The sequence below is a fragment of the Schistocerca gregaria genome, chromosome 2 (assembly GCF_023897955.1).
Source record: "Schistocerca gregaria isolate iqSchGreg1 chromosome 2, iqSchGreg1.2, whole genome shotgun sequence".
Classification (NCBI taxonomy): Eukaryota; Metazoa; Arthropoda; class Insecta; order Orthoptera; family Acrididae; genus Schistocerca; species Schistocerca gregaria.
The window spans coordinates 167,542,945-167,558,224 of record NC_064921.1 but is presented as its reverse complement, the minus strand read 5'-3'; the positions used below and the strand labels follow the sequence as shown (position 1 = coordinate 167,558,224).

General features: G+C 40.6%; 3 non-coding genes across 3 annotated transcripts; all 3 read left to right on the top strand.

Annotated features, from left to right (window-relative positions):
• Positions 1-4,836: 4,836 nt before the first annotated feature.
• On the top strand, positions 4,837-4,908 carry Trnah-gug (transfer RNA histidin (anticodon GUG)). Its single transcript has one exon. It is a non-coding gene; the product is annotated as a tRNA-His (tRNA).
• Positions 4,909-9,585: 4,677 nt separating this feature from the next.
• On the top strand, positions 9,586-9,657 carry Trnah-gug (transfer RNA histidin (anticodon GUG)). The gene has a single exon. It is a non-coding gene; the product is annotated as a tRNA-His (tRNA).
• A 2,828-nt stretch (positions 9,658-12,485) lies between these two features.
• On the top strand, positions 12,486-12,557 carry Trnah-gug (transfer RNA histidin (anticodon GUG)). The gene has a single exon. It is a non-coding gene; the product is annotated as a tRNA-His (tRNA).
• The last annotated feature ends 2,723 nt before the right edge of the window (positions 12,558-15,280 follow it).

Here is a 15,280-nt window from a genome sequence, read left to right as displayed (position 1 = left end):
TCTTTTAACCTCAACACAACTACTGAGGGCAAGTGCCACTCGAAGGCTAATTACTCGTCACACTTGTCACTTCACAGTTACACTGTCATTGACCGTGTAATAAATTGCAGAAACGTCCATCATCAACACGTGTTTATCTTCCTGACTGTGGTGATCATTTATCTCAAAGCATAGTACTTGAAATGATACTACTGGACAATCTCGATAGTAATCACTCCATACGGGGCACAGGTGTACCGAATTGCCTCCACTGCTTTCACCCTTTTATTAAACACAAACAGAACACAATGGCACAATTGTTAGCCTTTACTCTTTTTTAGACGTCGTTTCCTAATGCGTAAAAGACGCTCAAAAATGAGAAATATTCCAATTGCATTGGCAAGAGCTATATTACATACTTGAGCAAAGTAAGATCTTGGTTAAATGCTTATAGCAACATAACATACAAAATCACCATGGAGCATGCTGAAACATAGTCTTATATCATATGCACCGTTACATAATGTTATACTTGTTAAGTCGGGCACAGAAAAGTCTACTGGAGATCGTAGGCCATACCAATAATGCGTCGCGATCACTCGGGCGGACGCCGGTCTGTATTAGGCGGCTGGTGGCTGACAGCGCTGAAGTTGATTTTGCTATGAGAGACACCCACGAGGCCTTTTACAGATATATTTCTCCAAGATTTTTCCATTATCGGCTGGTTAGGAAATGAACGAAATTGTCTCTGACCGCTGTCACACTGACGCTCTCAGCAGATACACGGAATACTGCTTACGAAAGAAAGGAAGAGAATGGGTTTCATATCTCTGCTTTCCGTTAGGATTGCATCATGTTTACCACGAAAGCACGAATAGATTATTCACAACAACGGCTCTAGTGGAAGTCAACACTTCTCGTAGCATGTGGTGCCTACTCCATTGTGACAAAAACACAGTTTTCAACAGCCACAAACAAACCCTTTTCACTTCCAGTAACGACAAGTGAAGAACGTAGGACTGTGCCTTAGTTCCAAATCAACGTTAAACATGTGTCTTCGCTACTGTCTGGAACAGAGTTGGATTAGTTTTTTCTGTCACTTGCAGAAAGTGTCGTGCATAGTAAGCTTTCTTACATTAGTAATGTTAGTTTACGAACCATTTATCATGTAAGATCATACGACCTGCATTTCTTATTTCAAGTGACCTTGAGATTTCGAAAATATGATCACTGGACTGGGACTAGAGCTCGGAATTCAATATTTTTCTGGATTTGAACACTTCGAGAGGATACTGTCATATCATTTCGCTGTTTCCTCACGGTGCCAAACTCCTGCTGGTCTCCTCTACGAAAATCACGATCCTGACTACTATTGACAAGGAATTTGATAGTTGACACCTCTTCATGTGACGTCAGCAATGGCGGTGTGCGTGGGGTTGGAGTCCCGGGCAGCTCAGAGCTACTCGTTTCGTTACCTCTAGTCAAACATGTGCACATCTCGCTGCTGCTGAAGACAAAATAAATATTTCATGTCTCTTAAAAGCTATAAGACAATTTCGAAAGGTGTCGCGTTCGAATCCCTGCCAGCCAAAAATCATTTGTGTTGTCATTTCAGGTTCCAATATCACGCCATCGCTGAACTTATTTAATGTCTAACATCTGATTGTGCTTAGTTAATAATTCATATAGGTACTGGGTTCTGCTCCCCGTCCATCACCACAAATTTACTTCATGGCTTATCACAATTTTGCGTTGCATCTTATTACATACCTTTCGTAGTTACTTCTCTGGGGCAATATCATCTTCATGGGGGTCGCTGGCGCAGAGCAAAATGTATCGCCATTTATTTCCAGGTTGGGATATTACGCGTTGTAAACTGACCCTGGTGAACAATTGATATTTTACATCTCTTTACTCTTTGTCGAGTCTCGATCAGACACTAAGCTTTGTTTGGTTAACAGTAGGTTCAAATTGGAATCACGAACAGCAAACGTCATGTCATTTAATGAGTGTGATAAGATTTCTGCAGTACTCCTTAGTGTAATGAAGTTAAATTTACAAGTTTTAAGGGTGGTCTCATACCCAGTAACGTCTTTTCTAATGTTTGCTTTTTGGCGGTATTGGTTTACATCTGGACTGACTGCCATGAAGAACAGTGTTCTCTAATTGTCTTTTTTGCTACAGATTGTGTATAGTGAAACAATTGCACTGTAAACGGTTTAGTGGACATGCGACACAGCTGTGTTGGTTGTATACAATCAGGTTCGGCCTATACCTTGGAATTCAGGGTTGGCCTGCTTTTTGTGCTGTAGAAGTACATGTATTCACGAAATAATTTGCAAAGATATTTTGTCTGACAACCTGACTTCGCTTCGTTTCCGTGTACCAGTCGGCTGTGCATTTATATCCAGCCTAAAATACACACGGAAAATACTAGAGCTCTAAGTGATTTTTAAGTAGAGCACACAATAATGGTGCATCCTGATGTTCACAGATTTACATTATAAGTTCCTGGGAAATCACACTATAAATCGCTATTATAGAACAATACTGTTTGGGTTGTAATTTTATCATTTTGTGAATTGTCGTGCACATGTGTACGCGCGCGCTTGCATTTTTGTTTGTTCAGACATTCACGGCTGAGGTGCAATACAATTAGCTTGAGATACAAACGCAAGACTTTCCATGCTCATTCCCAACCGCATCTACATCTACCTACGTATTCCGTAAACTACTATAACATGCATGCCCAGATAGTCGATTCTCCTTCACTAACGCAGTCCTTACATGCTCATTCCATTCCATATCGCTTTGCAACGTTACGCGAAGGTATTTAAGCGACATGGCTGTGTCAAGCAGGACAGAACTAATGCTCTATCCGACCATTACGTGCTTGCTTTTCCTACTCATCCATTTTAACTTCAATTTCTCCACATTTCGCGCTATTAAACAATTCATCAGACGAACTAGAAATTTTGTCTGAGTCATCATGTATCCCCTTTCAGTCACTCACCTTCGAGACATTTCCGCACACCACAACGTCATCAGCAAACTGCCGTGGGCTGCTACCCGCGCTGTCCGCCAGATAATTTGTGTGCATACAAAATAACAGCGGTCCTATTGCACTTCCATGGGGCACTCCCCACGATAGACTTGTGTCTGATGAATACTCGCTATCGAGGACAACATACTGGGTACCATTCCTTAAGAATATATTACCTTCTCCTTCTAATAGCGCTTCTCCGGTAGCTGCCGCTTCATAATGTGTTTTCCTAGGTTACTATTTTACTCTTAATGGGCGAACGACAGAGTGAATGTCAAAAAACTAGATTTTTTATTACAGAATTCGAATTTATATGCCTTGAAGAATTATTCCCCAAAATATTATGAGCGAATTCGAAAACTAACGATTCTGTGAAAGTCTGAAGCCGAGCGTGCACGGCACTCCTCGGCGTTAGAGAATCGGCTGCCACAAGTCGTTATCAATGCCATTACTCATACCGATATGAGTAAAACTGACTTGCTGGCGCATTATTTCGCCGGCTTTATACAAATTGTTAACGAAAGTGTCAATAGTCTCATTTGGATATACGTTTCAAAAATAACATCCAGCCAAAGCGAAATTGTCAACATTGTTTACAGTTTGGAAGTAAGATTTTTAAACGAGGGCCATACCACACGAATGCACGTGGCAAATGCCATTCAAATAAAAATTCACCGATTCTGTGAAGATAGAGACGCCAGCGACAAAGCTCTCAGCGACGAAAAGGGTTTAGAGGATGAAAATGAGAGCTTATCAGGTCAAAGTAGGAAAGCATCCCCTAGCCAGAGCGATAGTTATTATATACCAGGCACCGATGATTTCCCACAAGTTTCAAGCTTTACCCTGTTTCTTTACATGATATAAACTTGACAAAGTTTAAACGCGTTTTTTTTTTCAAAACCATTTTTTCGGCATGGTTGTCGTCGCTCACCCCACAATTTTCATCCGATTTTAATGATTTTTTGGCCTCCATCTAAGCAAATTGAATTCCCTTCAGTTCATCGTTGATATTTAGTATATTTTTCGGCAAAAAAAAGAGGGGCAAAAAATAGAGTTACAGCTTCAACCGTCGATGTACCTTCATCCAGAGCTGCTCTCAGGAAAATTCCAATTACACAGTGAAGATATTACTATTTTTCAATAAAAAATACCGATAAAAACTTCAATGTATGCTTTATTCATTGCAGAGAACCCCATTTGTCTACTACATTCCAAAAAGGAGAAAAAAGTTCTGAATTTGAGCAATACTTTCGTCAGACAGCCTGTCGTTCCCCCTTAATGCTGACTTCACAGGAATGTCCTTCATTCCCAAGCAAGCCTAGCGTAGTCGAAGATGAGTATTCAGCACGTATTGCGAGGCCCCTCCCCCCATCCCCCCACCTCCCTTGAGCACACCTTGTACGAGTTGCAGAAACCAACTCGCCAGCTCCAGGGGGTACACGAAAGGGACTATGGTGCTAGGAAACTCCGTCCCTTCTTATATCTTGCTCTTGTTTAACATTGAAAACCGAGTTCGTCAATGCGAAATTCGAATCGGTACATTACTCTTACGAGCCGTGGTCTGTATATGGTCAGAAATGACACGGTATGCTGTATTCGCTTTACTTCTACAGATACATAACTGTTTCAGCTAGCAGATGCCAAAAGTTTCAAACCCTTTTTAATTAAATTAGTTAAACAGAGTCGACATTGCGTTCCGTGTTTACAACGTAAGGATGGAGAAAGCTAACCTGGCGTTCTAGCGGAACCGAGTGACGACAGCAACTCTGCGGCCGCCAACAGAAGAACGAAGTACACCCACACTGAATTCACCAGCCGTGATAGTCTAGTGGTTAGGACATTGCGTTGTGGCCGCAAGAACCCAGGTTCGAATCCTGGTCACGGCAAAAGGTTAATATTTTAATGGGGAATGGCGCATCGGCACTTAACCATTTCATTGATACATTACTTTTATTAGCGAATGAGTATTGGCGTTCTTCCAATCGATCCCTTGCCATTATATTACTGAAATGATTATGACACCTTTTCTTATTAGTGGCTTTCAAACAAAGGGCATACAAGTGGGTCCAAATTAAGGTACTGGCTCCGTGATTTCCCATCAGGAAGGTCGCATTGCGTACTAAACGATGGGAACTGGTCAAGTGAAAACGAATCTGTGTCTGACGTTTCTCAAGGGACAGTGATAGGCTATTTACCGTTCCTAAAATGTATAAATTAATCAGGAAACGATATGAATAGATCTGAATAGCCTTCTTAGAGCGTTAAAAAATGAGGTTGGCGGTAAGTGCAAAATACCAAAGCAGGAATGGCTAAAGAGGACCTGCAAAACTGTAAAAGCGTGAATGACTATGGGGATGATAGATGTTGCCTATAGAAGAATTAAAGAAATATCTGGAGCAAAGAATAACAGCTATAACAATTGTAACAGCTCAGATGTCAAGCCAGTACTAAGCAGAAAAAGGAAGGCTAAAAGATAAAGTGAATATGTAGAAGCATGAACAGAGGAAACAAACGTGAAGATAATATAACGGAGAGGGGTTGGGAGAGAGATCTACAAGAAGAATGTGACTGACCATTTCAAGCCCTTGATGGAAACAAGGGGTCTGTGACGGTTCCCTGCAATTTATTCAGCTCCTTGTGAGTGCGCACCACGACAAAGAAAGTGTGACTGTGGAAATTGCATCAGTAATAAAAGTAATGATCAAATTCCAAGGAAAGTAGAGACTGACAGGTGTGAATAATACCGAACTATAAGTTTAGTAAGTCACGGACGAAAGTAATAACACGAATTATTTGTACAGTAAATTACTAACTGATAGACGTCGATTTCAGGGGATATGAGTTTGGCATACGGAGAGCTTTACGAACAAAGGAGGCACTATGGAGACCGTGGTTTATGTTTACATCTATACTAAAGAAATGCAAAACTACATTTTAAGTACATGTAGATTTAAAGAAAGCTCTTGACAATAACATAATCTTTGAAGATTTAAAGGAATAAAATGCAGGAAGCGGAGGGTTATCTTAAGCCTGTACAGAAACCAGACTGTAGCTATAATAGTCGAAGGACACGAATACGAAGCAAAATAAATAACGAAAGCGGAAGAACAGAGGATAAAATGCACCCGTCAATAGCAAGATTAGCGGTTCTAAAAGGAGGAGTCCGTTAATTTAAATGCGAAGAAGTCTTATCTGCAGTCATCAGTCCGGAATACAGCCTTGTACGGAAGGGAAACGCTGGCGAAAAACGTTCAGAGAGAAAGAGTCAGAGAATAAAAGCTTTTTAAATGTGATTCTGAAGAAGATACATCAGAGACTAATGAGGAAACACTAAATCGGAGGGGGGAGAAACAAATGTATGGCATTGCTTGACTTGAAAACGTTATCTTCGCTCATCAACATAATGGAGAGAAGTGGAGGGGGAGGGATAAAAGTTGTGTGACTACAGAACATAGATACACGAAGGAAGAGGAAATCTAGTTATCTTAGCTATGGACTAAAGACCATAATAACAAGTTACAAAGACGAAAGTTGCAGTGTTGTAACAAGGATGGTTTTTACAAGTATACGAGTCCATTCAGCGTTGCTGCGTGAGAATAAGCAATACCAGCAATTACTAAACGACAAAAAGAACTGATTAAGGAATTTACTCATTAAAATGTTAGCCTTTTCCCGTAAGCAAGATTCGAATCAACTCAGTGTCCTGACCACTAGCCCGATAGACCATAACTGCTGGTATTCGGAGATACACAATCCAGTATCTTACATCCATCTGTCGGAGTGCCCTGTATCGCCTCTACAAATTTCTGTACAGCTTGTACTCCCTTTCCATGCGCTGCAGTATACCGATTTCGCTGCCTCCATTTCCTTTCGTCCAACTCTCCAAGGTACTCAGTGGCCTCTGGATAGAGAACATCTCTGATTTACAATTGAAATTTGGTTTACTCTCTAAATCTTTATCTTTTTAGGCAATTTTAAATAGTTTTTTCGCCGTTTAGTGAATACCGTTCAGAGCCACTAACAGCTTAGTGACAAACAATGAACATGCAGCTAGGGATGTCACTATTATCTTTTTTCAAATCGTGAAAGCTTCCATTACCTTATGTGTACATGTCATTCTCACTTTTCGTTTTCATAGGACCTATACATTAATGTGACAAAAGTCATGGGTCATGGAATAGCGACATGCGCATATATAGGTGACGGTAATATGCGTACACAAGGTATAAAAGGGCAGGCAGTTCATCGATGGAGCTGTCTTTGTACACATGTGAATCATGTGAAAAGGTGTCCGATGTGATTATTGAGGAACAACGGAAATTAACATACTCTGAACGCGGAATTATTGTTAGAACTTGACGCGTTGGGCATCCCATTTCGTATATCGTTAGGAAATTCAATATCTGAGATCCACAGTGTCTAGAGTGTGCTGAGAAAATCAACTTTCAAGCGTTACCTGTCAACATGGACAACGCAGAGACGAACGGCCTCGATTTAACGACCGACAGCTGCGGCGATGTGTAGAGTTATCAGTGCTAACAGACAAGTAACACTGCGTGGGACGTACGACAAACGTATCCGTTAGGACACTGCTTCGAAATTTGGTGTTAATGGGCTGTGGCACAAGACAACCGAGGAAGTACCTTTGCTAACAGCACAACATCGCCAGCAGCGTCTCTCCTGTGCTGGTGCCCATATAGGTTGGACCTTAGACTAGTGGAAAACCGTGGCGTGCTCTGTTGCGTCTCAGTTTGAGTTGGTAAGAACTGATGGTAGGGTTCGAGTGTGGCGCAGGCCCCACGAAACCCAAGATCCATGTTTTAAACAAGGCACCGTGCAAGTTGGTGATGGATTCATAATGGTGTGGACTGTGTTTAGGTACATGCAATGGACTAGCTACTCTGGTCCAACTGAACCGATCACTGACTGAAAATTATTATGTTTGGCTACTTGGTAATCATTTGCACCCGTTCATGGACTTCATGTTCCCAAGCAACAATGGAATTTTATGGATTTCAATGCTCCAGGTAGAACATTCGGGACAGTTCGAGCGAAGGATTCGGCCACTCAGATCGCCCGATGAGAATCCCATCGAACATTTATGGGAAATAATCGAGAGGTCAGTTCGTACACCAAATCCAGCACTGGCCACACTTTCGAGAGTATGGACAGCTGTAGATACAATATGGATCAGTATTTCTGAATGGGGCTTCCAACGACTTGAGTCTCTGCCAAGACAAGTTGCTGCACTACGCAGGAGAAAAGAGGAAGCTATACGTTAGTAGGAGACATCCCATGACTTTCGTCACGTCTGCGCATCTACTTGACAAAAGATAAACTACACCAGAAAATTATACCAAAACACAATGAGGAGTAGAAATTTACAAAATACGTTAATATGTTGGTTCTTTTGCTTTAGAAACCAATAGTTATGTAAGGACCAAATTGAATTGAATCTGAGTGTCGCGAATTCTTAGACCAAAAAATTTCGAACATTGTCCCACTTTCTCTAACTTCGTTACTTTTGGTGTGTTACAGTTGCTTTCTAGAAATTAAGTATCGACTTTCCAAGACATACTTAAAAATTCCTGGAAAAATATTAAAAACTTCTAGTGCCTCTAACACAGTAAATTGCAACACTTGTCGTATGAAACAGGTCCGTTCTATAGATACTAGTTGCTGGAGGACCATTCACTAACATAAGGAGAAGGAACGGACACAAAATTAAACCTCGTGGTATTACTTTTTCCCCGAGACATTAAGATTATCTCTTCCTCTCAAACTGTTTGATTTTTTTCAGCGTCACACACTGCCTTCATTTTGTTAAGAATGATTCAAACCAGTTGCATGTAATATATTGTATGTCATCTAGTTTAAGTATTTTTAGAAGTGCATCACAAAGAAAAATGCTTTGAATGTACTATAAAAATACGATCTGGTGGTATTTAGTGTTAATATCTGAAATATTTGGTGAGTAAATGTGTAAATGCCATTCTCAGTCAGACAAACCTTCTCGAAAGCAAATTGTGACGCACTGAGTAGTAGAGAAAAACCATCTCAAGGAACATTCGCCAAAAGGGGGAAAAAGCAGTGGACAACTAATACAAACAACAACATATTTAATCCAAACGTTAACAGCGGTGTAAAGATAAAACTGTCGGTTCGAAACCCGTAACGCTGCTATTTGTGTGAATACATAGCTTTATCAAGAGTGGTTGGTTGCTGTATTCTTCTTCTTCGCGAGAATCAGCTTCTACTTTGTTATTAATGTTGTGTTGTACGATATAAACAATATAGTTTGAGAGCAATTCATCTACAGTTGACTCGACTCCACGTCTGTTCACATCAAAATGAATTCTTTGCTTTCGACAAACTACGGCTAACGTTTTGAAAAGCACCAACATAGAAACGTGATAACTCAGTCTGCGTCCTCCGTCTTACTTCTCCCGCCTGTTGCTCTGCGCCCGAAACGCCACCTACCTGCTGGCGGAGTTAGTTCGCCAACTGGAGCGGAAAGGAAAGTTTTCTGCTGTCAGAGGAGCGTTTGTAAAGGAGCCAGAGTAGCCGTGATAGTCTAGTGGTTAGGTCATTGCGTTGTGGCCGCAAGAACCCAGGTTCGAATCCTGGTCACGGCAATATAATGCTCTATTTTGTATTTCTTTTTCCAGAGTTAATAATGTAGTCAAAAGACTACTCCCATTAAATAACTGAAAATTGTTCATTCAGTTCACCAAACATTAGACAGATGTGGTTCACAATCTGTGATTTTTTTGCTTGTTTCAAACATGATGTATCTGGATCATCAGGTTATAAAGAAACAATTCTGCTAAACAAAGACGAGCCTTGACTATCACATGCTCAACTGCAATATGCAGGTCGTGAAGATGGTAGTGGAATAACAGGAAATGGCCAAATGTCTCCCTCCTAAGATGGAAAAGGAGCGACGTTGAGCAGTATGACTATGTTCTAGTAAACCTCTACGGTGGTGCAAACGTTTGCGTATTGTGGATAGTTGAGAGTGATGCAAAGATAAACAGCAGATGTAATATAGTTTTAGGAAGAGCTGCTGAAGTTTTGTATAAAATATGACACATAGGTACAAGATTACGACAGAGTTAATTTCTGGCGTGTAATATCCTACAACAGAAAAAGGTTTGGGCAGAGCACCACACACAGCAGTTCAACATCTAAATCTATCTTCATTTGCAATGTCAAAGTTTTTGGAGATACACAGTGTCAATAAAAAATATGTACTTTGCTTTCTTTAACTCCATATTGTCATATGGCGTCATATGTTGCAGTACCTGATAAAGAAATGCCAAAACAATCAGGTTCAAAAGAGTGTAGCATATTATTTAAGGTATTAATTCATGACATCTTTTCAGTAGTCTCTTCAGGTAGGTATTTATTCTTTAATGAAATATATCACAAGAAATCTCTCTTTCTAAGAAATCTACCCCTCAGTTCACGAAATCATTACTTAGAACGAGAATACTCAACATCAAAACTTAAAATCACTCACTGTGTTGTCCATAATCCAGGAATACACATTTTCAATAGTTTGAAAGCAACCAGAAAATATAAGGAGTATCCCAAGGAATTTTTAGACAGCCATCTTCTTCCACTTCAGTGATAAATTTCTTAGCACAGCGAAATGATGTCTATGATTAAAATTACATCACTTCACATCACATGAACGCAGTGTAATACCTGATTTCAGAAGACTTCCGAGCAACAAATCCAATATGTATAACTAAGCACTGTTTCCAGTTTGACAATCCTTGGGTACTGTAGACTATGGATCATCTTATTCACTTCAGAAGAAGACATTTAAATGTTTGTGATGAGCTTTTTAACTATTTTGGATAACGGTAACAAATTCTGATCTCTCCGTCAAGGAGTTTCATTCAATGAAGATTCGTACTCAATTGTTAAACATCTAGCATTTTAATACTTTGTCTTCAGTGCAGTAAGCACTTTTCTGTATACTCGATGTTTCTTTCTGTATTTCTACTTTATGTAGATGGGAATTGTTAGTACTGAACTATGATGAACATAAGTAGGTGCATATGAGTCTAAGATGGGGAACTGATAATTTGAGGAGAAGTTAATTATGAACAAATAAGGAATACTGGGACCACATTTGTCGTCACTTGTTGTTGATTTGCGGTACACAAATAAGGACTGAAAAGAAGAGCCTTCAGTCACATGAACTATCGAGAAAGTATCTCCGGTGCTAGAGGCACTAGCTAATATGGATCATTGGAAGTCACTTGCATAGTTAGTCATTTTCACTTATTCCTCCAATCTAGTTCATTTTTTGTTACTATGTATCAGAAATCGGAATATTCAGAGTCATAGGACCTTCATTTCTTATTTTAAGTAACCTTGAGATTTTGAAGATAGTGGCACTGGTCTGGGATTCCAACTCTTACGCCGATGTTTCTCCGGATTTGAACTCTTTGAGATGATACTGTCCCATCATCATTTCGTTGTTTCCTCATGGTGCTACACTCCTCCAGGTCTCTGCGAATGGCGCGATACTAACTACTAGTGAGAGGGAAATTGATAGCTGACACCACTTCATCTGGGCTTGCGTTTCCTAATCATCCGCTTTAACTTAAATCACCATTTATCCCCATTGAGTGATTCAACTTCGGCACATTTCCGTAGACGCATCACCTTCAAATAGTTGTAGGCTGCTGCCCACCCTATCCCCCTGATTCTTTATGTACACAGAAAATAACAGCGGTTCTATTGCGCTTCGATGAGGCACTCCTGACCATAACCTTGTGTCTGATGAACACTCGCTGTTGAGGACAACATACTGGGTTGTATTACTTAAGAACCTATTCCATCCTCCTTGCAATAACGTCTCTCTGATAAGTGCCACTTCATAATGTGACCTCCCACGTTACTGTTTCACTCTTAATGCTGCCAGGAGAATATCTGACTTCGGTGGAATGTCTTTAATTCCCAAGGAAGCCTAGCAGAGACGGAGAACAGTACAAGTACTCAGCACGTATCGTGATCACTCCTGCGGCATACCTGTTACGAATTAGAGAAACCAACCAAGTGTAGACGAAAGGGAGTATGGTGCTAAGAAACTCCGCTCCTTCTTTGATTTTGCTCTTATACAAAGGCTCTAAAGGCTAGGGCGCCCATGCGTAATCCGAATCGGAACACTACGCTTACGAACCGTGGTCTGTATAGGGTCAAAAATGATACGGTATGCAGTAATCGCTGTAATTCTACAGATCTATTACTGTTTCAGGTATTAGACGTCAAAAGTTTCTAACCCTTCTAATGAAATTAGTTAAAGACAGCCGAAATTGCGTTCCATGTATAATTCACAATGGAAGGATGGAGAAAGCTGAGCCGCTCGTTCTAGCGGAACCGAGTGACGTCAGCAACTCTGCGGCCGCTGACAGAAGAGCAAAGTACACCCACGCTGAGTTCACCAGCCGTGATAGTCTAGTGGTTAGGACATTGCGTTGTGGCCGCAAGAACCCAGGTTCGAATCCTGGTCACGGCATAAGGTTAATATTTTAATGAAGAATGGCGCATCTACACTTAACTACTTAACTGAAACATTGCTTTCATTAGCAAATGATTTAGGTTTTGTTCAAATCGATTCCATGCTATTGGATTTCCGAAATAATTATGATACCTTTTCTCACAAGTGGCTTTCAGTGAAAATGGGTACAAGTGAGTCTAAGTTATGGGACAGAATCCATAATTTTGTGTCAGGAAGGGCATACTAAGTACTAAACGATGGGAACTGGTCAGCCAAAACTGTGTGTGGCGTTCCACAAGTGACAGCGATAGGTTCTTTACCGTTCGTGATATGTATAAACGAATCAGAAGACAATCTCAGTAGCCTTCTGAGGGTGTTGAAAAATGAGATTGGCAGTAAGTGCAAAATAGCAAAGCCTGAATGGCTAAAGAGGAAAAGCAAAACTGTAAAACCGTGAATGAGTATGGAAAAGATAGATGTTGTCTATAGAAATACTAAAGAGACCTCCGAAGCTAAGAATAGCAACTATATCAGCAGTAACAGCACAGGTGGCAAACCGGTACTTAGCAAAGAAGGGAATGCTCAAAGCTGAACTGAAGATACAAGGTGTACATAAAGTCCGGGAAACTTTCAATTATTTATTGTACAAGAACGAAATATTATACAGATGTCATACATATGTCATTTTGAAGAGAAACAGTGGAAGTTTTTTTTTTTCGTCTATACCGCCATAGCGTGGTTTGGTAATGTACAAAAACCCGTACAGCGAAAACAAACGTTAAGATTATATAACGGAAAGGCGATGGGAGAGACATCTACAGGGTGTTACAAAAAGGTACGGCCAAACTTTCAGGAAACATTCCTCACACACAAAGAAAGAAAATATGTTATGTGGACATGTGTCCGGAAACGCTTACTTTCCATGTTAGAGTTCATTTTATTACTTCTCTTCAAATCACATTAATCATGGAATGGAAACACACAGCCACAGAACGTACCAGCGTGACTTCAAACACTTTGTTACAGGAAATGTTCAAAATGTCCTCCGTTAGCGAGGATACATGCATCCACCCGCCGTCGCATGGAGTCCCTGCTGCGCTGATGCAGACCTGGAGAATGGCGTATTGTATCACAGGCGTCCACAATACGAGCATGAAGAGTCTCTACATTTGGTACCGGGGTTGCGTAGACGATAGCTTTCAAATGCCCCCATAAATGAAAGTCAAGAGGGTTGAGGTCAGGAGAGCGTGGAGGCCATGGAATTGGTCCGCCTCTACCAATCCATCGGTCACCGAAGCTGTTGTTGAGAAGCGTACGAACACTTCGACTGAAATGTGCAGGAGCTCCATCGTGCATGAACCACATGTTGTGTCGTGCTTGTAAAGGCACATGTTATAGCAGCACAGGTAGAGTATCCCGTGCGAAATCATGATAACGTGCTCCATTGAGCAGTACATACTGACGAAACTAAAATGTGCTCTAACATGGAAAATAAGCGTTTCCGTACACATGTCCACACAACATCTTTTCTTTAATAGCGTGTGAGGAATGTTTCCTGTAAGTTTGGCCGTACCTTTTAGTAACACCCTGTATAAGAAGAATATGATTCCCCATTTCAAGCCCTTGGTGGAAAAAGGTCGCTGTGGCACGATACTCCATACAAATTATTGAGCTCTTTGTGAATGGTATCCACGACAAAGAGAAATGAGACTGAAAATTACATCAGACTAAAAAATGAACGTAATAATTCAAATTCCAGAGAAATTCATGGGAAGTAGTCGAATTAAATCAGATGATACTGAGGGAATTTGAATACGCAATGAGACACTAAAAGCTTAAAATGAGTTTTGCTGTACTAGCATCAAAATAAATAACGATAGTGGAAGAACAGGTTAAAATAAAGACTGGCAATAGCAAGAACAGGAGAAAAAAATTTGGAAATTTGCGGTAAGTTCCTGTGGGACCAAACTGCTGAGGTAATCGGTCCCAAGGCTTGCACACTACTTAATCTGACTTAAACTAACTTATGCTAAGGACAACATGCACAAACACCCATGCCCGAGGGAGGACACGAGCTTCCGACGGGGGAAGCCGCGCGAACCTTGGAAACGCACAAGACCGCGAGTCTACCTCTCCGGCATAAAAGGAGAAGTCCATTACTTTAATTGTGAGGAAGCTTGATGTGAAGATACCTTTCTGGAATACAGCCTTGTACGGAAGTGAAACTTAGGCGAAAAACGTTTCACAGAGAAAGAGTCAGAGGACAGAAGCTTTTTAATCTGGTTCTACAGAAGATAGACCAGAGGCTAGTGAGAAAAAAATGAATGAATTCGAAGAGGTGAGAAATTAATTTATGTTATACATAACTGAAACAAGTTATCTTGACTCGTCAACGAAATAGAGAGAAGTTTGAGATGAAAATTGTCGAGGGTATACAAGGAATGATTGTAGGACGTAGGTTCATGAAGGAATAGGGTACCGTAGTTATGTAGTAAAAACCATAATAGCAAGTTATAAAGAAGAAAGTTGCAGTGTTGCAACACCATTGTTTCCTACAAGTGTAGGAGTCCATTAAGTGTTGCGGCATTATAACAATCATTACCAGAATTTACTAAATGACCAAATTGATGACCAAAAGAATGGTTAATCTTAAGCAAGATTCGAATCTGGATACTAGTGGCGACAACCCAGTGTCCTGATCACTGGACCATATCTTATATCCATCTGTCGGAGCGCCCTGT